General features: G+C 60.6%; 1 protein-coding gene across 4 annotated transcripts in view; it reads left to right on the top strand.

The window, feature by feature from the left end:
* Window positions 1–6,945: 6,945 nt before the first annotated feature.
* RUSC2 (RUN and SH3 domain containing 2) overlaps window positions 6,946–27,827 on the top strand; it is an 80,559-nt gene continuing 59,677 nt past the window's right edge. For 2 of the 4 annotated variants that reach the window (XM_084628321.1, XM_084628318.1), the window contains exon 1: window positions 15,923–16,273. The gene's annotated coding sequence lies outside the window, so the exon portion shown is untranslated. Of the gene's footprint in view, window positions 7,239–15,921; window positions 16,274–27,827 lie in introns of those variants that run through there. The other 2 variants (XM_084628319.1, XM_084628320.1) reach the window with 2 other exon arrangements.

The following is a 27,827-nucleotide window of genomic DNA, read 5'->3' as shown; positions in this document are numbered from 1 at the left end:
TACAAGTTCACCCAGGGCGCCATTTTCCCTAAGGTCAACCCTGATCACCCCCTTTCTGTCCTGGCAACGTCCTGTGGTGATGATTGGCAGGCGTGCCTGGCATTGGGGCGCTGGGGGGGATCAGTCCCTGCTGCCTGTGGTCCGAGTGAGCTCTGCACGCCGGCTGAGCCTTGGAGGGGAAGGCCGTAGGCAGCGGGAGGGTCAGTGCACCTTGGTCCGGTGGCAGTGAAAGGACCCCACTGTACTGGCCGTTTTGTGTCCAGTAACTCCGAGGACGGCCTGTCCCACCCCTGTGCGAGCCCCAGCTTCGAGCTGGGACGTCCTGAGCCACCCTGAACAAATGACTGACCCCAGTTGTTCGTGCTGCTTCGCACTGGCCCCCTGGGTCTCTTGCATTGGGCAGTCACGTGCTGTCCTGCTCGGACTGCAGAGAGCCATCTCCTGGGGCCGGTGGGGGGCATTGCCTGAAGAACTAGGGCAGTTTATGCCTCCGTTTGGCCAGGAGGGCAGGGAACGAAGATACAGTCCAGTCCAGGCAGCCCCGTGGGGGAGAGCGGCGGATAGCAGCGTGCAGGGCTCCAGACAGAGCCGCTGTCCGGCCCGGGACAGCAGAGCGAGCCAGGCTGCCCTGTGCCCAGACTTCCCCTGCGGAGTCTCGGCTCTTCTGAGGAAGGGAGCGGCTGTGCACGCCCTTCCCTGTCGCTGCTGTTGCGCCAGGCTGGCCAGGGGCCGGTGGTGGGAATGCAGGAGCAGAACTTCCTGCCTGAAGGGGAGCCAGGGAAATCTGTTTCCCTTTGAGAGAAAGGGGGTGATGGCAGGGGGCACCGGGGAGCCTGAGACGTGGACACCAGTGCAGACGGGGCACTCCCAACCCAGCTCCCGCGGTGGGCCGCTGAGCCTGCCCTGTGCTCCGGTGCCTGGAGCGGGTCCTCTGAGGCCACTTGCACATCTCAGCCGGTCCCAGGTATTGACAGGCACTTCTGTGCCCCCGAATGGATGCTTTAACCCAGGCGATGCACGTTAGGGTCTGTAGAAGTAATGGGACACGGTCACTGCACCATAACCCTTTGACCCTCTGCTTCAGCTCCCCTCCGCCCAGGGTGTGAGCATCCCTTCCTGCAAGCTACAGCTTTGGCTCTTCCTGGCTGGCCTGCTGCCTCTCAGGCGGCCCTGGCTCTGCCTGACTCCTGCCCCAAATCTGCCTGCTTGCCTGGCTCCTCCTCCACTAACCAGTCAGCCCTGGTAGCTGCAGCTCCTGTTCCTGCGTGCTCAGTTCTCGTTCCATTTCTGCTGCCTGCCCGGCTACCTTCCCCCTCCAGGAACCAAGCTTCCTGCTTCTGCTTAGCTCTCTCCCCACTCCTGGGCATTTAAAATAAAAATTAAGAGATGTGAGGGCTCACGTTGGTGTTCATTAAAGCCCTGAGTCACCAGCAAGTCAGCACCGTGGGATCGCGGCTGTCAGCGGGTGGGATTGTCATGCTCACCACGGCCAGCTCACTTTGCAGATCAGTAGCCAGCGCTCAGTCCACGTGCCGTGTCTGGGTGACACCCCAAAGCCTCGTTACGGAGGATGCACACCCTGAATTGGAATGCCGGGAGGCAGCAGTGGGGCACGGGTGACCTGGCTTGCTCTTGGCCCTTGAGAGGGGCACCTCCTGGCCCAGGGTCACGTCCTTGAGCTCGCACCCAAAGTCTCACTTGATTAGCCAACCTGGGCCCGTTTGCAGAAGGAAGAGGCCAGCGCAGACGGAGCAGACAGAACTAGCTGGCCATGCCGGACGCGGCCCAGGGTCTCCGAGTTTCCCAGCCTGGTGAAATCATCCCAGCAGAGCTGACTGTCTTGTTCTGCTACTTGGCTCCATCCCTTAGTGGCTGCTGGCTTATGCTGACAAAGCAGGGCTCAGACCTGTTCACTAAGGTAACTGGACGTTCTTGTTATCCACCCAGAGCAGTGCCCCATCTACCGTCGATGCCTTTGTACCCCTTTCTCCACTCTGAACTGACTAGGCTTGAGCTGCTCAGTCAGCCTGCCCAGGGCTGGCTGCTGCGGGCCCCGCCTGCTCTTTGAGGAACAGCAGCTCGAGCCCTTGTGACTCACTGGGGGCTGTTCCCCGGGAAAGCTGCAAACATGGCATCTGGCAGGGGACGGCTGCAGCAAGAGGAGCCTGTTTCTCACAGGGTTTGGCTCTGCCCTTCCTCGCGCAGCGGGGCAGATGGGGAACAGCTGGCGGGGAGGGGAGCGGGGAGATTAATCCGCAACGGGAGCTCTTGGCTGAGGTGAGCCCCAAAGTTGGGGGAAAAGAAAAGGAGGACTTGTGGCCCCTTAGAGACTAACCAATTTATTTGAGCATAAGCTTTCGTGGGCTACAGCTCACTTCATCGGATGCATATCGTGGAAACTGCAGCAGACTTTATATATACAGAGAATATGAAACAATACCTCCTCCCACCCCACTCTCCTGCTGGTAATAGCTTATCTAAAGTGATCATCAGGTGGGCCATTTCCAGCACAAAGTTGGGGGAGTTCATGTGAACTCTGATCCCAACCAAAATTTTGCCGTAGGCTCCTGTCTCTGTAACGGGCCGAAGCAGAATCCAGACGCCCCCGAGCGCTGTGACTCGAGTCTCTCATCTGGCCAGAAACCGACTTTAACGCCCCTGTGGTGTTGCCGAGTGCCCCATCCCCCATCCTCTGGAAGCTTCATGCTCTTTATAAACAGGGCCAGTGTTTGCTCTGTGCTGGAGCCTGATGGCCCTTTGGAGCACGCTCTGCTGTGCTGCTAAATCCGGCCGGCTGCCGGGCACGCCTCGGCTGGGAGAACGTGAGCTCCCTGGTGGTGCTATTCCCGGTGACCCAGCCTGCTCCGGCGTGGGGTGAAGTCATTCCTGCCGCTGTGTCGTGCATTGCTGACATTCCGGCCCTGCGTGGTCCTGTCTTACTGAACGCCACAGCCCTGCCAGCATGTGCCCTGGAGGGAGCTGCTTCGGGAGCCGGGGAGCTGTGGGAAATGCTGTCTTCACCAACAGCACAGCTGCAGTGACAGAGCCCGGGTGAGCACTTCCCTGGTGCGGTAGACCGCAAGGCGGGCTCTGGGCAGGGAGTGAGGGTATTCATGGATAATCTGCTTCTGGGATACTCATCACTCGGTACAAGGTGCACAGATATTAACCGTTAATGCATTTACCCTCGTGCCCCCGGGAGGTAGGTCAGGGTCATTATCCCCATTTCACATGGGAAAACTGAGGCATGGACCAGTCGGGACTTGCCTAGGCTCACACAGGCACCTGGCAGAGCTCGCAATGGAAACTAACCTGAAAAGATTCAGAGTGCACCCGTCCTTCCCTGTAATGGGCAAGTACAACCTGTGGACGATGCACCCCAGCTTGTGGCTCGGACGGAGATGGAGCACTGCATGCATCCTTAATGAGGGCAGTTCCAGGCCATGCTGATGCCATGGGCCACCCCAGCGAAACCTGGGAGCAGATGGTGCTGCGGTGAGGTTAGTGGGGGAAGGGTTTTGGGGAGGCATTTTAGGGGCACAGGGGCAGGGAGAGAAGCAGGCAGAGCTTAGGGCACGACCCAGGGAGCGGGACATGGGCTGAGATGGAGGTACGGGCAGAGCGGTGTCACCATTGTGTTCCCAAGCCGTCCGGGGGAGCGCTCTGCCCCGGACGGTCAGTGTGCTGTAGCCTGGGGTGAGGAGCCTTGGCAGGGGGTGCTTTGCACCTGGTCGGTGCAGGCTATGCCTCACCCTGGGCTGGGATCACCTGTGCTGGGTCAGCTTGAACCCAGACAAAGAGTCCCGGTTTGGTGTGAGAACGGCGATGTTAGCAGTGTTCGGGCTGGTGCCGTGTGCTCCGCTGCTGGGGCGCCTGGCTCCAGCCCACTTGTGAAAGTCCGTCCGTTCCCTGTCACGTTGTATTATGGGCTGTAACACTCGGGGGGGGGGGGTCCTGCGGGTTCTTGTGCACTCCAGCGTCTGTGAGAAGGGCTCGAGGGGAAGGGAGGCAGTGTGGCCTAGTGGCTAGAGCTCTGGACGGGGATTCAGGAGACCTGGGGTCTGTTCCCAGCTCTGCCACTGGCCTGCTGGGGGACCTTGCAAGTCACTTCCCCGCTGTGTGTCTCAGTGTCCCCACCTGCTTTAATGGCACTGCCCTGCTTTGCAAAGCGCTTGGAGCTCTCTGGATGAAGAGCACTGTATAAGAAGTTAGCTGTTATTAGCTGCCGTTATGGACCCTGCACAGCACTGGTTGCATCTGAGTCATCTCCATTGCAGCCGCAGGCCTGAGTGGGAACTGAGCAGGGGCCCCTCCCTACGCCAGGCTTCTAGCCTTGCTTGAACTCGGTTTCTGCTAGAGACGGGCATGACTCCGGAGCCAAATGCCCGAAGAGGAGGCTGGAGCCTGGGCTGTTTTGAGACCACGTTTAAAGCCCTTGGTTTCTGCCTGCATGGCTGGTCGCTCCTGTCTGAGCCCAGCGTAGCTGGGACTGTACACGTAATCCCGATGCAGAGGCAGGCTCAGCATGGTCTCGCTCAGCTGTGCCGGGACCTGTCGGCGTTGAATAGCTTCACACGAAGAGGAGCCTGCCTGGACTCTCCCATGTGCAGGGCTGAGCTTTATGTACGTGCACAGAACCCGTTCACCACTGCTGGGGTGCTGGCAGCGGGCTGCCCTGGCAGAGTGGGGCGGCAGGCCTGGCCCTGGATTCAGCCCCATCTCAGCGGGAAGCTTTCCGCTTTTGCCACGCGGATACTGCTGCAAAAGGAACGGACTGTCCCAGCCAAGGGGGGGCTGGAGGAGCGCCGCTGGCTTCCCTTGCTCAGGGACTGGCAGCCTAGGGAGGTGGCCCTGGCATAGGGAGCCCCCCTGTTGCTCTGATAGCTGCGTCCCTCCCAGGGGGCCAGGAGGGCGGCGTTGGGCTCCTCAGCCAGAGCACCTCGGTGGGGTCGCAAAAGGGGGAAAGTGGGAACGTGGAGGAGTCCTTCCTCAGCTGCCCCGGCCCCCCAGAACGAGCCGGTGGAGCTAACGGTTGTCCCTCCCACCAGCTCAACCCAGGAACTTGGGGACTTAGGCCAGGGCCAGACTGGCACTTTGCTGGGGACTGGAGGGGAGCGTTTAATGGGAGATGCAGCCTGCGAAGACTACAAGCCCCAGCATGCTGTGCGGCAGGGCTGCTCTCACTGAGAAGGAATGACAGGTCGCAGAGTAGCAGCCGTGTGAGTCTGTATCCGCAAAAAGAACAGGAGGACTTGTGGCACCTTAGAGACTAACCCATTTATTTCAGCATGAGCTTTCGTGAGCTACAGCTCACTTCATCGGATGCATATCGTGGAAACTGCAGAAGACTTTATATACACAGAGACCATGAAACAATACCCCCTCCCACCCCACTGTCCTGCTGGTAATAGCTTATCTAAAGTGATCATCAAGTTAGGCCATTTCCAGCACAAATCCAGGTTTTCTCACCCTCCACCCCCCCACACAAATTCACTCTCCTGCTGGTAATAGCCCATCCAAAGTGACAACTCTCTACACAATGTGTATGATAATCAAGTTGGGCCATTTCCTGCACAAATCCAGGTTCTCTCACCCCCCTCCCAAAAACCACAAACACAAACTCACTATCCTCACGAAAGCTCATGCTCAAATAAATTGGTTAGTCTCTAAGGTGCCACAAGTCCTCCTTTTCTTTTTGAGAAGGAATGTTGCATGCTGGGCCCTGTAGTCTCCCTGGGCATCCCTACGTCCCTGTCATCAGCAGGGTCGCTGGCCCTCGTTCTGGGTGCCTCCGTATAACAGCAGCCCCCAGCATGGGCCCTTTGGCAGCGCAGGAGTCCTGCCCTGGCCCCACACTGGGTCCCCGGGGAACTGGCTGCTCCTGGGCACCCCCGAACAGCGCGAGGCCGGCGTGATTCGCAGCCCCTCTCTCTTGTTCGAAGGTTTTGCAGGGCAAGTCCTCCCGCCTGGGCCCCAAAGCTGGCTGCACTGGGGATGCCTCGGGCGTGAGGCTGGTCCCTGCTGATTGCTGCCCAGCGTGAGCCCCCTGGGCGTTCCGGAGACTTCGTTTTGACCTGCTAAAAGTGAAATTGAAAACCCAACCTCTCCAAACCCCTGTCCCCGGGCTGCGCCCCCAGGGCGGCACCGTCGTGTCTTCCTTCGTCAGTCGCTTGCCTGGGGTAAATTCAGCCAGGGTCAGATGTGTGGGTGGTGCTGAGATCTGAGTGGGCTCAGACATGCAGCAGGCCAGGCCAGCCGGTGGAGTGAACTGGACGGATGGGAGCTGCGGCGCTGCAGGCGGCCTGGGGGATTCGGTGCCTGTGACTGTGAAGCCCTGTGCTCAGGAAGAGGGAACAGGCAGCAGGCCAGCGGGCAGAAAGGGAGCTGAGCAGCCTCGCCCATTGCGTTCAAGTGAGGGGCTGTTTGGTCTCCCAGGTTGGACTGTTTGGTGCAGCTCCGCTTCGGGCATGATGTGGATTGGGCCAGGCAGGCTGGGGGGGCGGGTGTCTAACTTGATCTTCAGTGGGTCCCATCGGGAGAGTTCTGTGAGTCTCTGAGTTATTTAATATTCCCCAGTTGCTGAGGATGCGGGCGTAGAAGAACTGGGAGAGGCGGTATCCAGGGGCCTCTCTCCCTTCCTAGGTGGTAATGGGAGGCCAGTCACTGTACCCCATGGGGTCTCCTCCCCCGATATCTGGGGAGTGGCGCGCTTGTTTGCAGTCAGCCAGCTTCATGCTCTGTGCTCTGGAAATGGCTCTCTGTAACCGGAGCTGCATTTCTGCCATGCCCTTTGAGAGGGCCTCTGGATGTACGCTGGGCTTTTCATTAGCAGGCTGGGCCTGGCTTTGCCAGCCAGCAGCCCGCGTCTCCCCGGCTCGCAGGCTCTGTGAGAACACATGCGCTTTGCAGTGCACGGCCAGCAGTAGGACGGGGAGAGGGGAGCCGGGCTAAGCCCAGATCCCTGCCTGAGAAGTGCCCTGTCACGCCGCTTGCTCTCCAGCAGCTGCTGGCAGCCTCTTCCTGACACCCGATTACAGCACAGAGCCAGCTGATCACTGAGCCGATGCTGGGACAAGCTGGTTTTCCTTTGGATTATCACTGGCCCTGCATCGTGTATTCTCCAGCCACTCTAATGCGCCAGGCATTGTGAGAATCTAATCGCTTACGCGCTGGGCACCCAGCTGCAGCGAGCCGTGACCAGGGCCTGGGAAGCCGGTACAGGGACTGCACCCAGCCAGGTAGGAGCCGCAGCCGTCTGTTTGCACTGCTCGAGGTCTGAGTATTGGCACCGTAGCCCCCGTCTCCCCACCCAGGGAGTGACAGGAGGCTTGTGTACGTGTTCTATACAGCACTGTGTACGTATTCCTACCAGGACGGGGTGTGCTATGGGAGGATCGTACGTGTCTGCATTGCAATGGGGCACAGAGCTTTCCTCTCGCGTTCCCCGGCCCAGGTCTGTAGGGATCCAGCGTCGGTCTCGTTTCCTATTATTGCGCAGTGCCCCGAGTTGTCGATGTCGGCGCATCTCCCGGTGGGTGGCGGGGATGTCCTCCTCGCAGCCCTCCCCAGCCGCAGCACTAACTGTCCGATTGAGCAGCGTGGGCGAGAATGGGATCTGGCCCATTTCAGGGGGGGAGAGGGTGGTTTTATGGAGAAGTTACAGGGCTGGGTTCTGTAATCACTGAAACTGACCCTAGAGAAATGACTCAAAACCCTACCGAATGGGACTGGGGCCGATCTCCGGTTAGCAGGGGATTTGAAAGGTTCCCATTTTCCTAGCTCCTCTAGGCCGTTCCCATCAGGGATCTTCTGAGGTGGCTGCTGGTCCTGGATAGGGGCTCTAGGGCTGGCAGGCTGGCATCTTCCCCCACAGCTCAAGGCATGTTTTAAACACAACAGTGTTCACACAACGAGCATTCGTATTTAGCAACCCGCCCCCCAGCTCCAGTCATGCTGATGGCACAGTAAACAGGGGGGTGTAAAGTGCGGGGCCCGCTCCCCTGCGGATGGGTCATGCTTGCCTGCCTTCCCACCACCACACCCACTCAGGCTGCTCTTGTGCTGGTGGCCATCCTGCCCCCAGCCGCCAGGCACCTCTGCCGGGCTCCCCGCTCTAGATGGCGGGCCAAGGAGACTGAGGCTGCTGCAGGGTGGGGCTCGTTTGGAGGGCCAGCTCCAAACACCAAACCATTGTGCAGTGGCTGCTCAATCCCCCCCACCCCCCAGCGTTGGGAGAAGGGTCTCTGGCCCCCCAGCACCCCCCTCTCTGTGGGCAGAAGCTGTATAAATAGTGCCCGCAGGATACTATTTCGGCTCTAGCCCTTCCCAGGATGCCTCCCAAGAGTTATGTGAACAAGTGTTAAAAATAACACCCCAAGCCCTGTCTGAATGCTGGAGTTGCTTCAGACTGAGCAGAACCGGGCGACTGTTCCATAGACAGCAGACCTGGTCCCTGGGCATGGGGGACCAGGCAGGACCCCACGGGCTTTTCTGCTCTGACTGCTCAATCTCCCCAAGGGGGCTATCGATGGCATCGGCTCGCCAGGCCCACCACTGGCCCGTGGGACTGGGAGCATTTGCCAAAAAGCAAAGGACCTCGCCCAGAACAAGCTGGGTTTTATTTCCGAGCTCTGACGTGAGAGACAGGAGTTTCTAGGAAGGATCAGACCCGGGCTCCACCCAGCACTGTCCTGCCTCTACAGTGCAGCACCCGATGCTTCCGAGGAGGGTGCAAGAACCCTGCAGCAGTGGACTTGAGAGAATCTGTCCCCCACGTTAGGTCTCCCCTGATCCCAAATAGTTAGAGACAGGTTTAGACCCTGAAGTATGAGGATTAATGTCCCTACCACGACTCTTTCTTTGCAGTAGCTTGATAGCTCTGGATATTCTTGCTAGCCATAGACAGACAGTCCTGAGAGCAAAGGGTTAACGCTGGGTCAGGGTCCCTCACTCTGGCTGACTTTTCCCTGCTGTGGTGCAGGGGCTCCTGGGCTCAAGGGGAGCATTGCATGCTGGGAGGCGTAGTCTCTGCTGGCCGCACTTCCCTAATTCTCCGGCGCGAGTGAGGCCCGGCCTGCTTGTCAGCACAGACAGGACAGAGTTTGGGCACCTGTGTTTGCACGTGACTCTGCAGCGAGAGGCGGGTCAGCACTTCCGTTGTGACCCCCCAGACAACAGCCGTTCATACCCGGTGCAGCTTGTGTGTGGGGCATTCCTGGGGTCCGGGGGCGGCTGGGGTCCGGGGGCGGCTTTGCTGCAGAGGGGGTCAGGCCTGGCTGCGGTCTCGGAACACGGCAGATTCAGAAAGACGCTTGTTATTGGACGTCGCTATGAAATGGAAGCAGGGCTAGAAATTGCTCTAAAAGCCTCTGGACTCACTGGTGCCATGTCCCCATGTGTGCCGCAGGGGCACCGACTGACACACGCCCCAGGGAGCTGCAGTCCTAAAGGCATCAATGTTTATAACCCTAAACATCCCTCAGCCAGGGCCAAATGAAATATCCTGGCAAAGAGTTCTGCCCAGCCTTGTTCTGAGATAGAGCAACAGACCCACGCATGTGTCTGGCTCCCCCTCCCATCCTTAGTCACCCTGCTTGGCCCTCCCTCGCCCTCAGCCCCCCCTGTTGTGCATTTGGTTGGCGTCCTGCTTTCCTGGCACTGTGATTAAAGATCCCAGGGCAGGTTTTGCCCGAGTTGGAGTGTGAACCCCAATGTCTTGGACATATTCCAACATGGGCAATTCCATACATTTCCTCTGCGGTTTCAGCTGGCCACAGCAGTCACTTCCTGGCCTGAACTGAGCGGCCTTGTTGCTGTGCGTTGTGACACATCTGCAGTGCTCCACCCTAAAGGTGGCTGCACTTTAGGTTGGGTTTGGGATTTCTGTTCCTTACGTGTCCCTCACCTGCTTCTCCAGCTGGCTGTGAAGCTTCGCTAAGGTCTGAAAAGTAACTGAGATGAAAGTCCATCATGGAAATGTAAAATACCTTCGTGTCTGATTCTGCTGGGGAGTGGCTGGGAGGCAGGATAACCTGTCCCAGCCTTTAAGCCCTGCATCTGCTGGCCTAGCTGCTGCTGACCTCCAGCACAGGGTCTCTCCGTCCCTCAGAAGGGCTCTCCTTTCTCTGCCATTCTCAGCACTGGGCATCACGTAAGGCAATGTTCTCGCTCTGCCAGGAACACTGTCACTGTCAGCAGACACGAGCCTGTGGACCCTGGGAATCTCTCTGCTGGGAGGTCCCCTGAAAGGGAGGTGGTGTGGTGTAGTTAAAGCTAGAGGAGCTCTATTAGGCTCCCGTTTACTTCAGACCATTTCTCTAGTTTGTCCAGAGCATTTTGAATTTTAATCCTATCCTCCAAAGCATTTACAACCCCTCCCAGCTTGGTGTCGTCCGCAAACTTTATAAGTGTACTCTCTAAGCCATTATCTAAATCATTGCTGAAGATATTGAACAGAACCAGACCCAGAACTGATCCCTGCGGGACCCCACTCGATAAGCCCTTCCAGCATGACTGTGAATCACTGATAACTACTCCCTGGGAATGGTTTTCCAACCAGTTCTGCAACCACCTTATAGTAGCTCCACCTAGGTTGCATTTCCCTAGTTTGTTTATGAGAAGGTCCTGCGAGACAGTATCAAAAGCCTTACTCAAGTCCGGATATACCACGTCTACCGCTTCCCCACATCCACAAGGCTTGTTACCCTGTCAAAGAAAGCTCTCAGGTTGGTTTGACACGATTTGTTCTTGACAAATCCATGCTGACTTATCACCTTATTATCTTCTAGGTGTTTGCAAATTGATTGCTTAATTATTTGCTCCATTATCTTTCCAGGTACTGAAGTTAAGCTGCCTAGTCTGTAATTCCTCGGTTTGTCCTTATTTCCCTTTTTATAGATGGGCACTAGATTTGCCCTTTTCCAGTCCTCTGGAATCTCTCCCGTCTTCCATGACTTGTTGAAGATTTTAATTGCCAATGGCTCAGATATCCCCTCAGTCAGCTCCTTCAGTATTCTAGGATGCATTTCCTCAGGTCCTGGTAACTTGAAGACATCTCAGTTGCCTATGTAACTTTTAACGTGTTCTTTCCCTGTTTTAGCCTCTGATGCTACCTCATTATCACTGGCATTCGCTGTTAGATGTCCAACCGCTACTAACCTTTGTGGTGAAAACTGAAACAAAAAAGTCATTTAGCATGTCTGCCATTTCCACATTTTCCGTTATTGTTTCTTCCCCCCCTCCCCTGTCCTTGGGCTTCCTCATTCTTCTAATGTATTTGTAGAATGTTTTCTTGTCTCTAGCTAGTTTAATCTCATTTTGTGCTGTGGCCTCTCGAATTTTGTCCCTACGTACTTGTGCTATTTGTTTATATTCATCCTTTGTGATTTGGCCTAGTTTCCACTGGACTAGGACCCTCCTAACCTTCACCACCGTGGTTTTCAAGACCATCTCATGATGTTTTGGGGGGCCTGACTCCTGGGTTTGGAGTTCCTGGGATTGTGCTGACACCGAATTGCCACTCCGTAGCGGAAGCACGGCCTCCTGGAGCTAGGTGTCACCATGGGAAGCCTGGTAAACTCTGGGCAGATCACGTTACTGCATGTGTGTGAGTGACCTGCACTTTGCCTGGCCCCTCTGCAGCTGTGCCCGTGGATGGGAACTGCCGAGTGCCTGGCTGGGAGACGGCCCAGGAAATCCCAGCAGCATCGCTCATTCCCTCGCCAAGTTTCTCAAGGTTTTGCAGGTTGGCGACTCCTTATCTGAAGAGACACATTTTTGCTCCCCCTCAAACTTCTTATGAAAGTCAGAGTAAAACGGGACCAGTCCTAGCACGGCTAAGCCTGGCTGGTTAGTTGTGTGTGCACAGCGGGAGGTAGCAAAGAACATCTGACCTTGAGGGGCCCGGGGGTGGAGGGAACAAGACTTTCTGTGCTTTAGACTGGAATCGAATGTTCAGTGCCTGCAACCCACCGGCTGAGAAATGGGGCTGGTTGCTGTAGTGCACCTCTCAGGCAACCCCTGATGGGCAGACTAGCCTGGGGGGCGGCTGGACACTGACGTGTCCTGGGGGGGTTCCTGTTTCTGCCATGGGCAGCTGCAGGATGACTGAGAAGGCAGTGATCTGCTCTGGAGTCTGTGTACAAATGTTCCTTCCATAGTCTGGGGCCAGTCACTCAGCTCTCCTTCTCCACAAAGGGGGGCCGTGGTGGGTCAACTCCAGTGGCCTCTGGTCACGTGTCCTCCCTGCTGATTCATCCAAAGCCGGCTGGCAGATTTGTGTATTAGAATAGATGCACAGAGTCATGGGTTCCAGAGCCAGAAGGGACCATTGTGATCATCTGGTCCGACCTCTGGCATAGCACAGGCCAGAGACCTGCCCTGAAATAATCCCTAGAGCCGATCTGTTAGAAACACAGCCAATCCTGATTTCAAAGTTGTCAGATCTGGAGAATCCACCACGTCCCTTGGTAAACTGTTCCAATGGTTAATTATGCCCACTGCTAAAAATTTACACCTCATTTTCAGTCTGAATTTGTCTAGCTTCAATGTCCAACCATTGAATCGTGTTTAGACCTTTTGCTGCTAGATTGCACAGCCCAGTATTAAATATTTTGTTTCCCATATAGGTAGATTGTGATCAAGTCTCCCTGTAACCTTCTGTCACGGAGTCCCTGAGCGATGCTCTGGAACTGCTCCCCATGAAGCCAGTCAGTAAAACAGAGGTTGATTAGACGACCGGAACATGGTCTAACACAGAGCTTGCAGGTGCAGAGAACAGGACCCCTCAGCTGGGTCCATTCTGGGGGCCAGTGAGCCAGACAACCACGTCTGCACTTCACTCCATGTCCCAGCCAGCCCCAAACTGAAACTCCCTCCAGCCCCTCCTCCTCTGGGCTTTGTCCCTTTCCTGGGCCAGGAGGTCACCTGATTCCTTTGTTCTCCAACCCTTTAGCTCTCACCTTGCAGGGAGGAAGGGCCAGGCCATCAGTAGCCAGGAAACAGGGTGTCGGCCATTCTCTGTGTCCAGACCCCTGCACACACCTGCCCCCTAGGGCTCTGCAGTGATCATACACCCTTACCCCACCACCTAGATACTTAAGAACTGCCTAGGGGAAACTGAGGCACCCCCACACTATTCAGAGGAGCCATTAAGAACAGTCCCACTTTATCACACCTTCTCTTTGGTGAGGTAAATAGATTGAGCTCTTCGAGGCCATCACTGTGAGGCAGGTTTTCCCATCCTTTAACCATTCTCATGGGTCTTCTCTGACCCCCTCCGATTTATCAACATCCTCCTTGGATTGTGGGTGCCGGAACTGGACCCAGGATTCCAGCAGGGGCCGCACCAGTGCCAGGCACAGAGGGAAAATCACCTCCCTGCTCATTCGCAAAATCAGCCTTTTTGGCCACAGCGTCACACTGGGCGCATGCGTTCAGCTGATTTTCCACCACGCACCCCCCCTCTTTTTCAGAGTCCCTGCTTCCCAGGATAGAGCCCCCCTCCTGTAAGAATGGCCTACGCTCTTTGTTCCTAGATACATACATTTAGCCGTATTAAAATACATGCTGTTTGCTTGCACCCAGTTTACCCCGCGATCCAGATCGCTCTGTCTCGGTGACCTGTCCTCTTCATTATTTCCCACTCCTGCAATTTTTGTGTCATCTGCAAACATTATCAGTCATGACTAAGGCTACAATTTTGTCATGGAGGTCACAGAAGTCATGGAATCCGTGCCTTCCAGAGACCTCCGTGACGTCAGCCCAAGGCGGCTGGGAGCTGCAGGTTCCCCCCACTGCCCGCGGTGCCCTGGAACTGCAGGGCACCCCCGCCGCCCGTGCTCCGGTTCAGGCGGATGGTGCCGTTGGATGAGCAGGATCTTCACTGCTGTGGTAGCAAGTCCTTTTTCTCAGCTGTTTCTCTGAACCCTCGTTGCCATCAGAAGGGAGTGGCCCTCTAGGCAGACTGTACCTATGGCCAGTCAATCCCAGCCCCCTGCGGGGCCGAGCCTGGTCAGGCCAGGCTGGATGGGATCCTGGCCGGGTTAGGTTAGTTCATCAGGTCAATGCGGTGTCGTGTCCCCCCCATGAGGAGCGTAGCTGTCAGTTACAGCCCTCTGGGGACCAGTCGGGGCCAGGCTGGGTGGGATCCTGGCCAGGTTAGGTTAGTTTATCAGCTTGGCTTGGCGTGGCGTCCCCCACGTGGGGCTGCAGTTCCTGATAGGGAGCTGGTTAATGTCAGTGTCTGTGGGCAGGGACAGCAGCTTGCCCTCTGGTACCTCGTAGCGTCAGGGCTGGCAGGGCTCCCAGGAGAGCAGGGAGGGCAGTAGAATATTTTCCATTCTGCTCCTCGCTGCGGGAACGAGTCTCCGGGGTAACGCCTTGCTTTGCTACAGAGGAGATCCTGCTGTCCCGGCCGAACGGTCCTCAGCACGTCCACCCAAGTCTGCCTTAATCACTGCGGACAGCACAACGGGGCGGGCCGGGGGGTGGTCTAATGGGAAGGGGTAGCTGAGACTCTGTTAATAGTCTCGCTTACTGCCGCTCGGGGGAACAGAGCCCTCCAGGGCGAGCTCTCTGCTCCCCTCAAGGGCCAGGCGCGGAGAGGCCCTGTCACTGCTCTGCTAGCAGGGACACTCGCTACGGGGCTGGGCACCAGGCGGGAGAGCTCCGACCCCACGGCGGCCTCGGAGTGACGTGCGACTCTCAGCGCAGGAGGAGGCTGGGCCCTGCTCCCGGAATGGGTGCTGCCTGAGTGGCCGTCTCCTGACGCCATGCACCTCATACGGGAGAGGCCCCCCAGCTCTGGGCCTTTGGAAATCATCTCCCTGACCCTGCCCTGCTAGGAAAGCAGCTGGGGGGGGCCATGGGCCCACTGCAGTGGTTCTAGCTGGGAGCCGTGCCCAGGCCCTGCCGCGCAGTGTTAAGTGCCGAGCCGTGCAGTGTCTCCGTGAGGTCTCGTCACCGCCTCCGTGAAGCGCTGCTGGGCTGGGGTCCAGCCCAGACTCCTCGGCCTTGCCAGCACAGAGCGTTTTCTTAAACGGGCCTGGTGCAGCTCAGCTGGTGCCCGGGGAGTGGGGACGTGAGTGCGGACTGGCCTCTGAGCCGGGCACGCCGAGCCGCTGGCACTGCCAGGGCTGGCTGCTCTAGGCTACGGCCCCCGGGGAGCTGCCAGTGCTATCAGCTTTGCCCACCACCTCCAGGGTCCCCCTGAAACTGCCCCTGAGCAGCCTCCGGCTGCGCTTTGGGCCTTCTCATGGGGGCCAGCTGCACCGGGCGTCTCCCCAGGAGGGGAGTCCCCCTGGAGGGGTGGGGGAGGACTCAGCTAATACAGCGGCGGGCGCTAGAAATCCCTCGGGAGAGCCACTCGCCCCGCAGGGCACGGGCCCCCCTCGGCAGCTTTCCAGGAGCCACCCCGTGCTGCCAGGGAGGCGGCCTGTCCTAGCGCGTGGATGGAGAGGAAACCTCGCAGGGGCTCCCTGGGCCACGCATTTCTGGTGGCGAGGGGGTGGCCTGGGTGGCACCGCTGCACTGACGGGCTTTGGCTGGGCCTCGAGGCAGCGGAGGATCCCCCCGCTTTAGATAGCTGCCCACTCAGCGGTGGTTTAAGATTCGCGGCGTCTCTGAGCCTGAACCCTCGGCCGGGTGATGCCTGCACTGGCCCATGCCCGGCTGCTGCTGCTCTCCACCCCCGAGGTGGCTGCATTTCCAGGGCGCTGTTTGGGTGGTGCCTGCGGAGAACCACAAATCTTTCCTTCCCGCTTCCCCTGTCCCGCACCGTGGGCCGGCCCGCGCCTTCCCTGCAGGGGCTGCGGCTGCCCAAGGGCCGCTCTGCGGGCAGGCGGCGATTCCCGCCCCCCCCCCCCGGCTCTTGCCAAGAGGAGAGAGCAGGAGGGGTGAGGCCGAGCCGCCCGAGCCGCAGCATCCCTCACTGCAGAGGCTTCAGCTGGGTGTGGGAGGCTGCAGGGGACCCCGAGCTGCTCCCCCCGATGTCCCAGGGCTGACCAGAACCGGTCCTCCATCCACCCCCCCGCCGGGGCCGGGGGCCGGGCGGGGCGGCGGGCAGTGGGCAGACCCGGCCCTGCGCGCCGCCCCGCGTCACAGCCGCCGCCGCCGGCAGCCTGGAGCTGGGATTGCGCAGACCCTCCGCAGCGCAGTGCCCGGGATGCGGCGGCGTCTCCCGCAGGAGCGCGGAGCGGGGCGAGCCCGGAGCCGGCGGGCGCCTGGCCCCGCAGCTGCCCGCGGGGGCGGAGGGACGCGGCGGCGCCTCGGGAAGGTGAGCGAGGGCGATGCCGGGGGCCGCTTCTCTTGCTCGCAGATGGTTTTTAGGTCGGACATTTTCCTGCCGAGCCGTGGCTTTTGCCAGCTCCGCGCCGGGGGCCGGGCCGGGTGCGGGGCCGGGCTGTCGTGTCCGGACGCCCCGGCGGGCTGTCGTGTCCGGACGCCCCGGCGGGCTGTCGTGTCCGGACGCCCCGGCGGGCCAGTCCCGGCCCCGGCCTGGGCGCAGGACCCGGCTCCCCTTTGTCTGCCGTGGCAGCCCAGCCCGGGCTGGTTGCGGTGCTGAGCGCGGCCGTGCCCGGGCTGGGGATGCTGCGGCCGCCCGAGACAAAGGACCCAGGCTGGGGAGGGAGGGAGGCGGCCGGCCTGGGCTCGCTTTGCAGGCTGGTGCCTGGCTGGCCCACAAGCCCGGAGCGTGGAGCACGGCGGGCAGGCGCAAGCCCTGCTCCCGGCCGGAGGCATACACCCGCTCTGCGGGCTGGGACCCTGCGCGCTGCCCGGGGGGTGCCCGTCAGGAGCTGCGCTCTCCTCGGCCCTGGGAGAGGGGCCGTCCCTGCACCGGTTTCCTCTTCGGGGTGGGCCGGGCCCCGTGACCGCAGCTGAGCTGCGAGCAGGTGTCGCGCCCAGCCCCCGTCTCCCTGCAGCCGCTGCAGCCAGCCAGGCGCCCCCCGGGGAGACGGGTGCTCCAGACACGAGGGCGGCTCCCCTAACGCGGGTGTGGTAAAAGGGGACGGACCGGGTGGAGGGAGGTCGAGATCTCAGGTCAGCCAGAAGAGCAGGGGGTGAGGCGGTGCTGTAGGGTGTGAAAGGGAGGAGGAGGTAACTGTAGGGGGTGCAGTGACTGGGGCGCCCGTGGAGTGAATCATAGAATCATAGAATATCAGGGTTGGAAGGGACCCCAGAAGGTCATCTAGTCCAACCCCCTGCTGGAAGCAGGACCAATTCCCAGTTAAATCATCCCAGCCAGGGCTTTGTCAAGCCTGACCTTAAAAACCTCTAAGGAAGGAGATTCTACCACCTCCCTAGGTAACGCATTCCAATGTTTCACCACCCTCTTAGTGAAAAAGTTTTTCCTAATATCCAACCTAAACCTCCCCCACTGCAACTTGAGACCATTACTCCTCGTTCTGTCATCTGCTACCATTGAGAACAGTCTAGAGCCATCCTCTTTGGAACCCCCTTTCAGGTAGTTGAAAGCAGCTATCAAATCCCCCCTCATTCTTCTCTTCTGCAGGCTAAACAATCCCAGCTCCCTCAGCCTCTCCTCATAACTCATGTGTTCCAGTCCCCTAATCATTTTTGTTGCCCTTCGCTGGACTCTCTCCAATTTATCCACATCCTTCTTGAAGTGTGGGGCCCAAAACTGGACACAGTACTCCAGATGAGGCCTCACCAATGTCGAATAGAGGGGAACGATCACGTCCCTCGATCTGCTCGCTATGCCCCTACTTATACATCCCAAAATGCCATTGGCCTTCTTGGCAACAAGGGCACACTGCTGACTCATATCCAGCTTCTCGTCCACTGTCACCCCTAGGTCCTTTTCCGCAGAACTGCTGCCTAGCCATTCGGTCCCTAGTCTGTAGCTGTGCATTGGGTTCTTCCGTCTTAAGTGCAGGACCCTGCACTTATCCTTATTGAACCTCATCAGATTTCTTTTGGCCCAATCCTCCAATTTGTCTAGGTCTTTCTGTATCCTATCCCACCCCTCCAGCGTATCTACCACTCCTCCCAGTTTAGTATCATCCGCAAATTTGCCGAGAGTGCAATCCACACCATCCTCCAGATCATTTATGAAGATATTGAACAAAACTGGCCCCAGGACCGACCCTTGGGGCACTCCACTTGATACCGGCTGCCAACTAGACATGGAGCCATTGATCACTACCCGTTGAGCCCGACAATCTAGCCAGCTTTCTACCCACCTTGTAGTCCATTCATCCAGCCCATACTTCCTTAACTTCCTGACAAGAATACTGTGGGAGACGGTGTCAAAAGCTTTGCTAAAGTCAAGAAACAATACATCCACTGCTTTCCCTTCATCCACAGAACCAGTAATCTCATCATAGAAGGCGATTAGATTAGTCAGGCATGACCTTCCCTTGGTGAATCCATGCTGGCTGTTCCTGATCACTTTCCTCTCATGCAAGTGCTTCAGGATTGATTCTTTGAGGACCTGCTCCATGATTTTTCCAGGGACTGAGGTGAGGCTGACTGGCCTGTAGTTCCCAGGATCCTCCTTCTTCCCTTTTTTAAAGATTGGCACTACATTAGCCTTTTTCCAGTCACCCGGGACTTCCCCCGTTCGCCACGAGTTTTCAAAGATAATGGCCAGTGGCTCTGCAATCACAGCCGCCAATTCCTTCAGCACTCTCGGATGCAGGGCATCCAGCCCCATGGACTTGTGCACGTCCAGCTTTTCTAAATAGTCCCTAACCACCTCTATCTCCACAGAGGGCTGGCCATCTCTTCCCCATTTTGTGATGCCCAGCGCAGCAGTCTGGGAGCTGACCTTGTTAGTGAAAACACAGGCAAAAAAAGCATTGAGCACATTAGCTTTTTCCACATCCACATTCAGTGCTGTGTCTATGGGGGGGTGCAGTGGCGGGGGCGCCAGTGGAGTGCTGTGTCTATGGGGGGGTGCAGTGGCGGGGGCTCCTGTGGAGTGCTGTGTCTATGCGGGGTGCAGTGGCGGGGGCTCCAGTGGAGTGCTGTGTCTATGGGGGGGGTGCAGTGGCGGGGGCTCCAGTGGAGTGCTGTGTCTGTAGGGGGTGCAGTGGCGGGGGCTCCAGTGCAGTGCTGTGTCTATGCAGGGTGCAGTGGCGGGGGCTCCTGTGGAGTGCTGTGTCTATGCGGGGTGCAGTGGCGGGGGCGCCAGTGGAGTGCTGTGTCTATGCGGGGTGCAGTGGCGGGGGCTCCAGTGGAGTGCTGTGTCTATGCGGGGTGCAGTGGCGGGGGCTCCAGTGGAGTGCTGTGTCTGTAGGGGGTGCAGTGGCGGGGGCGCCAGTGGAGTGCTGTGTCTATGCGGGGTGCAGTGGCGGGGGCTCCAGTGGAGTGCTGTGTCTATGCGGGGTGCAGTGGCGGGGGCTCCAGTGGAGTGCTGTGTCTGTAGGGGGTGCAGTGGCGGGGGCTCCAGTGGAGTGCTGTGTCTATGGGGGGGGTGCAGTGGCGGGGGCTCCAGTGGAGTGCTGTGTCTATGCGGGGTGCAGTGGCGGGGGCTCCAGTGGAGTGCTGTGTCTATGCGGGGTGCAGTGGCGGGGGCTCCAGTGGAGTGCTGTGTCTGTAGGGGGTGCAGTGGCAGGGGCTCCAGTGGAGTGCTGTGTCTATGGGGGGGGTGCAGTGGCGGGGGCTCCAGTGGAGTGCTGTGTCTATGGGGGGGGTGCAGTGGCGGGGGCTCCTGTGGAGTGCTGTGTCTGTAGGGGGTGCAGTGGCGGGGGCTCCAGTGGAGTGCTGTGTCTATGCGGGGTGCAGTGGCGGGGGCTCCAGTGGAGTGCTGTGTCTGTAGGGGGTGCAGTGGCGGGGGCTCCAGTGGAGTGCTGTGTCTATGCGGGGTGCAGTGGCGGGGGCTCCAGTGGAGTGCTGTGTCTGTAGGGGGTGCAGTGGCGGGGGCTCCAGTGGAGTGCTGTGTCTATGCGGGGTGCAGTGGCGGGGGCGCCAGTGGAGTGCTGTGTCTATGGGGGGGGTGCAGTGGCGGGGGCTCCCGTGGAGTGCTGTGTCTATGCGGGGTGCAGTGGCGGGGGCTCCAGTGGAGTGCTGTGTCTGTAGGGGGTGCAGTGGCGGGGGCTCCTGTGGAGTGCTGTGTCTGTAGGGGGGTGCAGTGGCGGGGGCTCCAGTGGAGTGCTGTGTCTATGCGGGGTGCAGTGGCGGGGGCTCCAGTGGAGTGCTGTGTCTGTAGGGGGTGCAGTGGCGGGGGCTCCAGTGGAGTGCTGTGTCTGTAGGGGGTGCAGTGGCGGGGGCTCCAGTGGAGTGCTGTGTCTGTAGGGGGTGCAGTGGCGGGGGCTCCTGTGGAGTGCTGTGTCTATGCGGGGTGCAGTGGCGGGGGCTCCAGTGGAGTGCTCTGTCTGTAGGGGGTGCAGTGGCGGGGGCGCCAGTGGAGTGCTGTGTCTGTAGGGGGTGCAGTGGCGGGGGCTCCTGTGGAGTGCTGTGTCTATGCGGGGTGCAGTGGCGGGGGCTCCAGTGGAGTGCTGTGTCTGTAGGGGGTGCAGTGGCGGGGGCGCCAGTGGAGTGCTGTGTCTATGCGGGGTGCAGTGGCGGGGGCTCCAGTGGAGTGCTGTGTCTATGCGGGGTGCAGTGGCGGGGGCTCCAGTGGAGTGCTGTGTCTGTAGGGGGTGCAGTGGCGGGGGCTCCAGTGGAGTGCTGTGTCTATGGGGGGGGTGCAGTGGCGGGGGCTCCAGTGGAGTGCTGTGTCTATGGGGGGGGTGCAGTGGCGGGGGCTCCTGTGGAGTGCTGTGTCTGTAGGGGGTGCAGTGGCGGGGGCTCCAGTGGAGTGCTGTGTCTATGCGGGGTGCAGTGGCGGGGGCTCCAGTGGAGTGCTGTGTCTGTAGGGGGTGCAGTGGCGGGGGCTCCAGTGGAGTGCTGTGTCTATGCGGGGTGCAGTGGCGGGAGCTCCAGTGGAGTGCTGTGTCTGTAGGGGGTGCAGTGGCGGGGGCTCCAGTGGAGTGCTGTGTCTATGCGGGGTGCAGTGGCGGGGGCTCCAGTGGAGTGCTGTGTCTATGCGGGGTGCAGTGGCGGGGGCTCCCGTGGAGTGCTGTGTCTGTAGGGGGTGCAGTGGCGGGGGCTCCAGTGGAGTGCTGTGTCTGTAGGGGGTGCAGTGGCGGGGGCTCCTGTGGAGTGCTGTGTCTGTAGGGGGGTGCAGTGGCGGGGGCTCCAGTGGAGTGCTGTGTCTATGCGGGGTGCAGTGGCGGGGGCGCCAGTGGAGTGCTGTGTCTATGCGGGGTGCAGTGGCGGGGGCTCCTGTGGAGTGCTGTGTCTGTAGGGGGTGCAGTGGCGGGGGCTCCTGTGGAGTGCTGTGTCTATGCGGGGTGCAGTGGCGGGGGCTCCAGTGGAGTGCTGTGTCTGTAGGGGGGTGCAGTGGCGGGGGCTCCAGTGGAGTGCTGTGTCTATGCGGGGTGCAGTGGCGGGGGCGCCCGTGGAGTGCTGTGTCTGTAGGGGGGTGCAGTGGCGGGGGCTCCAGTGGAGTGCTGTGTCTATGCGGGGTGCAGTGGCGGGGGCGCCCGTGGAGTGCTGTGTCTATGCGGGGTGCAGTGGCGGGGGCGCCAGTGGAGTGCTGTGTCTATGGGGGGGTGCAGTGGCGGGGGCTCCTGTGGAGTGCTGTGTCTATGCGGGGTGCAGTGGCGGGGGCTCCAGTGGAGTGCTGTGTCTATGCGGGGTGCAGTGGCGGGGGCGCCCGTGGAGTGCTGTGTCTGTAGGGGGTGCAGTGGCGGGGGCTCCAGTGGAGTGCTGTGTCTATGCGGGGTGCAGTGGCGGGGGCTCCAGTGGAGTGCTGTGTCTGTAGGGGGTGCAGTGGCGGGGGCGCCAGTGGAGTGCTGTGTCTATGCGGGGTGCAGTGGCGGGGGCTCCAGTGGAGTGCTGTGTCTATGGGGGGGTGCAGTGGCGGGGGCGCCCGTGGAGTGCTGTGTCTATGCGGGGTGCAGTGGTGGGGGCTCCAGTGGAGTGCTCTGTCTGTAGGGGGTGCAGTGGCGGGGGCGCCAGTGGAGTGCTGTGTCTGTAGGGGGTGCAGTGGCGGGGGCTCCTGTGGAGTGCTGTGTCTATGCGGGGTGCAGTGGCGGGGGCTCCAGTGGAGTGCTGTGTCTGTAGGGGGTGCAGTGGCGGGGGCGCCAGTGGAGTGCTGTGTCTATGCGGGGTGCAGTGGCGGGGGCTCCAGTGGAGTGCTGTGTCTATGCGGGGTGCAGTGGCGGGGGCTCCAGTGGAGTGCTGTGTCTGTAGGGGGTGCAGTGGCGGGGGCTCCAGTGGAGTGCTGTGTCTATGGGGGGGGTGCAGTGGCGGGGGCTCCAGTGGAGTGCTGTGTCTATGGGGGGGGTGCAGTGGCGGGGGCTCCTGTGGAGTGCTGTGTCTGTAGGGGGTGCAGTGGCGGGGGCTCCAGTGGAGTGCTGTGTCTATGCGGGGTGCAGTGGCGGGGGCTCCAGTGGAGTGCTGTGTCTGTAGGGGGTGCAGTGGCGGGGGCTCCAGTGGAGTGCTGTGTCTATGCGGGGTGCAGTGGCGGGAGCTCCAGTGGAGTGCTGTGTCTGTAGGGGGTGCAGTGGCGGGGGCTCCAGTGGAGTGCTGTGTCTATGCGGGGTGCAGTGGCGGGGGCTCCAGTGGAGTGCTGTGTCTATGCGGGGTGCAGTGGCGGGGGCTCCCGTGGAGTGCTGTGTCTGTAGGGGGTGCAGTGGCGGGGGCTCCAGTGGAGTGCTGTGTCTGTAGGGGGTGCAGTGGCGGGGGCTCCGGTGGAGTGCTGTGTCTGTAGGGGGGTGCAGTGGCGGGGGCTCCAGTGGAGTGCTGTGTCTATGCGGGGTGCAGTGGCGGGGGCGCCAGTGGAGTGCTGTGTCTATGCGGGGTGCAGTGGCGGGGGCTCCTGTGGAGTGCTGTGTCTGTAGGGGGGTGCAGTGGCGGGGGCTCCTGTGGAGTGCTGTGTCTATGCGGGGTGCAGTGGCGGGGGCTCCAGTGGAGTGCTGTGTCTGTAGGGGGGTGCAATGGCGGGGGCTCCAGTGGAGTGCTGTGTCTATGCGGGGTGCAGTGGCGGGGGCGCCCGTGGAGTGCTGTGTCTGTAGGGGGTGCAGTGGCGGGGGCTCCAGTGGAGTGCTGTGTCTATGGGGGGGTGCAGTGGCGGGGGCTCCTGTGGAGTGCTGTGTCTATGCGGGGTGCAGTGGCGGGGGCTCCAGTGGAGTGCTGTGTCTATGGGGGGGTGCAGTGGCGGGGGCGCCCGTGGAGTGCTGTGTCTATGCGGGGTGCAGTGGCGGGGGCTCCTGTGGAGTGCTGTGTCTGTAGGGGGTGCAGTGGCGGGGGCTCCAGTGGAGTGCTGTGTCTGTAGGGGGTGCAGTGGCGGGGGCTCCTGTGGAGTGCTGTGTCTATGCGGGGTGCAGTGGCGGGGGCTCCAGTGGAGTGCTGTGTCTGTAGGGGGTGCAGTGGCGGGGGCGCCAGTGGAGTGCTGTGTCTGTAGGGGGTGCAGTGGCGGGGGCTCCAGTGGAGTGCTGTGTCTGTAGGGGGTGCAGTGGCGGGGGCTCCTGTGGAGTGCTGTGTCTATGCGGGGTGCAGTGGCGGGGGCTCCAGTGGAGTGCTGTGTCTGTAGGGGGTGCAGTGGCGGGGGCGCCAGTGGAGTGCTGTGTCTATGCGGGGTGCAGTGGCGGGGGCTCCAGTGGAGTGCTGTGTCTATGCGGGGTGCAGTGGCGGGGGCTCCTGTGGAGTGCTGTGTCTGTAGGGGGTGCAGTGGCGGGGGCTCCAGTGGAGTGCTGTGTCTATGCGGGGTGCAGTGGCGGGGGCTCCAGTGGAGTGCTGTGTCTGTAGGGGGTGCAGTGGCGGGGGCTCCAGTGGAGTGCTGTGTCTATGCGGGGTGCAGTGGCGGGGGCTCCAGTGGAGTGCTGTGTCTATGCGGGGTGCAGTGGCGGGGGCTCCAGTGGAGTGCTGTGTCTATGCGGGGTGCAGTGGCGGGGGCTCCAGTGGAGTGCTGTGTCTGTAGGGGGTGCAGTGGCGGGGGCTCCAGTGGAGTGCTGTGTCTATGCGGGGTGCAGTGGCGGGGGCTCCAGTGGAGTGCTGTGTCTATGGGGGGGGTGCAGTGGCGGGGGCTCCCGTGGAGTGCTGTGTCTGTAGGGGGGTGCAGTGGCGGGGGCTCCAGTGGAGTGCTGTGTCTATGCGGGGTGCAGTGGCGGGGGCGCCAGTGGAGTGCTGTGTCTATGCGGGGTGCAGTGGCGGGGGCTCCTGTGGAGTGCTGTGTCTATGCGGGGTGCAGTGGCGGGGGCTCCAGTGGAGTGCTGTGTCTGTTGGGGGTGCAGTGGCGGGGGCTCCAGTGGAGTGCTGTGTCTATGCGGGGTGCAGTGGCGGGGGCGCCAGTGGAGTGCTGTGTCTATGCGGGGTGCAGTGGCGGGGGCTCCAGTGGAGTGCTGTGTCTGTAGGGGGGTGCAGTGGCGGGGGCTCCAGTGGAGTGCTGTGTCTATGCGGGGTGCAGTGGCGGGGGCGCCCGTGGAGTGCTGTGTCTATGCGGGGTGCAGTGGCGGGGGCGCCAGTGGAGTGCTGTGTCTATGGGGGGGTGCAGTGGCGGGGGCTCCTGTGGAGTGCTGTGTCTATGCGGGGTGCAGTGGCGGGGGCTCCAGTGGAGTGCTGTGTCTATGCGGGGTGCAGTGGCGGGGGCGCCCGTGGAGTGCTGTGTCTGTAGGGGGTGCAGTGGCGGGGGCTCCAGTGGAGTGCTGTGTCTATGCGGGGTGCAGTGGCGGGGGCTCCAGTGGAGTGCTGTGTCTGTAGGGGGTGCAGTGGCGGGGGCGCCAGTGGAGTGCTGTGTCTATGCGGGGTGCAGTGGCGGGGGCTCCAGTGGAGTGCTGTGTCTATGGGGGGGTGCAGTGGCGGGGGCGCCCGTGGAGTGCTGTGTCTATGCGGGGTGCAGTGGCGGGGGCTCCTGTGGAGTGCTGTGTCTGTAGGGGGTGCAGTGGCGGGGGCTCCAGTGGAGTGCTGTGTCTGTAGGGGGTGCAGTGGCGGGGGCTCCTGTGGAGTGCTGTGTCTATGCGGGGTGCAGTGGCGGGGGCTCCAGTGGAGTGCTGTGTCTGTAGGGGGTGCAGTGGCGGGGGCGCCAGTGGAGTGCTGTGTCTGTAGGGGGTGCAGTGGCGGGGGCTCCAGTGGAGTGCTGTGTCTGTAGGGGGTGCAGTGGCGGGGGCTCCTGTGGAGTGCTGTGTCTATGCGGGGTGCAGTGGCGGGGGCTCCAGTGGAGTGCTGTGTCTGTAGGGGGTGCAGTGGCGGGGGCGCCAGTGGAGTGCTGTGTCTATGCGGGGTGCAGTGGCGGGGGCTCCAGTGGAGTGCTGTGTCTATGCGGGGTGCAGTGGCGGGGGCTCCAGTGGAGTGCTGTGTCTGTAGGGGGTGCAGTGGCGGGGGCTCCAGTGGAGTGCTGTGTCTATGGGGGGGGTGCAGTGGCGGGGGCTCCAGTGGAGCGCTGTGTCTATGGGGGGGGTGCAGTGGCGGGGGCTCCTGTGGAGTGCTGTGTCTGTAGGGGGTGCAGTGGCGGGGGCTCCAGTGGAGTGCTGTGTCTATGCGGGGTGCAGTGGCGGGGGCGCCAGTGGAGTGCTGTGTCTATGCGGGGTGCAGTGGCGGGGGCTCCTGTGGAGTGCTGTGTCTATACGGGGTGCAGTGGCGGGGGCTCCAGTGGAGTGCTGTGTCTGTAGGGGGTGCAGTGGCGGGGGCTCCAGTGGAGTGCTGTGTCTATGCGGGGTGCAGTGGCGGGGGCTCCAGTGGAGTGCTGTGTCTGTAGGGGGTGCAGTGGCGGGGGCTCCCGTGGAGTGCTGTGTCTATGGGGGGGTGCAGTGGCGGGGGCTCCAGTGGAGTGCTGTGTCTATGCGGGGTGCAGTGGCGGGGGCTCCAGTGGAGTGCTGTGTCTGTAGGGGGTGCAGTGGCGGGGGCGCCAGTGGAGTGCTGTGTCTATGGGGGGGGTGCAGTGGCGGGGGCTCCCGTGGAGTGCTGTGTCTATGGGGGGGTGCAGTGGCGGGGGCTCCTGTGGAGTGCTGTGTCTGTAGGGGGTGCAGTGGCGGGGGCGCCAGTGGAGTGCTGTGTCTATGGGGGGGGTGCAGTGGCGGGGGCGCCCGTGGAGTGCTGTGTCTATGGGGGGGTGCAGTGGCGGGGGCTCCTGTGGAGTGCTGTGTCTATGCGGGGTGCAGTGGCGGGGGCTCCAGTGGAGTGCTGTGTCTGTAGGGGGGGCAGTTGCATGAGGTTATAGGGGATGCGCAAGTCAGTAGCTTTTCGCCCCTCGACACCAGGTATGAGATGTGCTAAAGTACAGGTGACCTGAGTTGAGCAGCCGTACCACACTCACAAAGCCACTCCCCAGTTAGCCAGCTCGGCTGAGCTCTAGGGCAGCTCATTTCAGGGATCGCCAAAGGGTGGTTTCGATACAACACCATGAGATCTGCAGGCTTGGAAGGGCAGGGGTGGGGCAGGCTCAGTTTGTCAGTGCTGTGGAGGAGCTGAGAGTGCAAACAGCAGCAGAAGGGGCTGCAGGTCAGGAGTGAGGTGCCTTCCAAGTTGCATGGCGGGCTCAGGCCTGGAAGAGTAGGGGGTTGCTGTGTCAGAGTGGAGGCTTGAGGAGCAGTGGCGGAGGTGGGGAGGTGGAGGGAATTCAGGACTGGAAGAGCGGGGAAATTTAAATATTAAATCCTTAGCGTGACTCCCTCCAGCTTGTCTCATTGTGTTCATCAAGTGTGTCAGGACTCTCCCTAGCGGGAACACGGTTTGGTTGAGGCTGGAATTGTCCTCAGCACAACCTTTTGTGCAGCAGTTTTCTGGAAGGACCATTTTATTTCTGCAGGTCCTTGGTCGGTCTGTCTTTCTGTCTCTCGACCCATGTGGTCCTGTCTTTTAAACCTGGGAAGCAAGACAAAGCCAGAGCATCTGTTCAGGACAGCAGAGGGGAAGAACAGGGATTCATACAAAAGTATGTGGGAGAGAATTAGTTCTCACCAAAGCTTTAGGCCCATAAATTAAAATGGCATCAGGGCATTTAACCTCCTGGACTGCAAACATCCTCCCATCGCAAACCTGAACCCCATGCCAGGAACTCAAAACTCTGTGTGTCCCCCATCCTCTTTCGCGATCCTGAGGGACCCTGCTGCGAGATATGCACCTGCAGGAGGGAGCTAGGGAGAACATGCAGTAGGGCACATGCATCTGCCTGTGTCTGCATCAAGGAGCCAGAGGAGAAAACGGGCAGCAGGACACACAGCAGCTGTGTCTGCCTTGAGGAGATGGCATACCTACTTCAGGGCACCGCCACGTCTCAGGAAGCGGGGGACAATTTGCATCAGGTGTATGCGATTCGCTGCACGAGGAGACTGAGGCAGATCCTGCAGCGGTCACAGCCCTGGGGAGAGCTTGCGCCCTGACACGCAGGCTGGCTGGGCCTTGTTCTTGTTGCTTGGACTGCACTAGTTGTTAAGCACTGAAAGCACCAAGACACAGTCCCTGCCTGAGATGCCTGAAGTCTAAAGGAGAGGCAGGATCAGGTGGGCGCTGGAGAGACTTTAGGAATCATTAGCTTTAAATAAATCCTGCAAATACCGCATAGGCCCTGGTGTAGGATACACAGTTCCTGCTGCACAGCCTCGTTAGTGCCTTGAGATAGGACGTTAGAGAGAGTGGGGCACGGGTCTCTGGCAGGTTTAAACTGGCGTCCATGGTGGAGTCTCTGTCACTTGAAGTCTGTAAATCATTGTTTGAGGATGTCAGTAACTCAGCCAGAGGTTTGGGGTCTGTTACTGGAGGGGGTGGGCGAGGTTCTGTGGCCTGCGATATGCAGGAGGTCACACTAGGGGATCATGATGGTCCCTTCTGGCCTTTGAGGCTGCGCAGCAGGGTCTCTGGGCGAGGCCTGTCAGTGATTGCAT

The sequence above is a fragment of the Lepidochelys olivacea genome, assembly GCF_965140295.1.
Source record: "Lepidochelys olivacea isolate rLepOli2 genome assembly, chromosome: 5".
Lineage (NCBI taxonomy): Eukaryota > Metazoa > Chordata > Testudines > Cheloniidae > Lepidochelys > Lepidochelys olivacea.
Note: the sequence above shows the minus strand (reverse complement) of the source record. Positions and strands in the feature narration are given on the sequence as shown.